The sequence below is a fragment of the Dipodomys merriami genome, unplaced genomic scaffold (assembly GCF_024711535.1).
Source record: "Dipodomys merriami isolate MVZ:Mamm:240054 unplaced genomic scaffold, mDipMer1.0.p SCAF_2, whole genome shotgun sequence".
Classification (NCBI taxonomy): Eukaryota; Metazoa; Chordata; class Mammalia; order Rodentia; family Heteromyidae; genus Dipodomys; species Dipodomys merriami.
Window position 1 is genome coordinate 57404314 of NW_027203381.1, and position 817 is coordinate 57405130.

The window sequence follows — 817 nt, forward strand, 5'->3', positions numbered from 1 at the left end:
TTGTTAGGTTAAATTCTATACACCTTATGTGGTTTGGGCCTATATAAGCTTTGTGCTAGCTGCATTCAGGGCTGCTGGTCTTTGAGACAAGAGTTTATCAGCAGTCCTCCAGCTCTCCAACAAAGACTCATAATTTGGCCTTTTTAAGTGGTGGCTTCTCTGTTTCCAATGACTGAGTTTCCTTGCAATAATGGTACTAGGATTTGAACTCAGTGCCTTGAATTTGCTAGGCAAGTGTTCTACCATTTGAGCCACACCTCCATTCCCCCACTTTTTCCTTTAATTGTCAGGTCGAATTTTACACTTCTGCTGAGAGCTGAACTCAGACTTGTATATTTCTACCTTCACCTCCTGTTTAGCTCCTACTGATTTGGTGATATATCCTTCACCTTCATCTGTTTGACAACACAGCCCCTGCTGCCAACATATGACACCCGCATCTCTATGATGGATTCTTGACTGGCTTCCTTCTATTTCATCCATGTTAACCCCTACTGATTTCTTCTTTAGATTGGGACAGATGTGTGTGTGTGTGTGTGTGTGTGTGTGTGTGTGTGTGTGTGTGTGTGTTTATGAGATGTGTGTGTATTTATGCTTGAACTCAGGGCCTAGGTTCTGTGCTTTAGGTAAATAATTAGATGTGGGCAATAATTAGAGAAGTAAGGTAGAAACAAAACTTGCCCAAGTTTCTACTTTCAACAACTGGATGGATGTTGCTTTCCTTTACTAAGATGGAACCCATGAAATAGAAAGTTCAAAAAAGAGATGACTGCTCTAGGTCTAGTTAGGTTAAGTGTGAAGTGTATAATAAGATCAT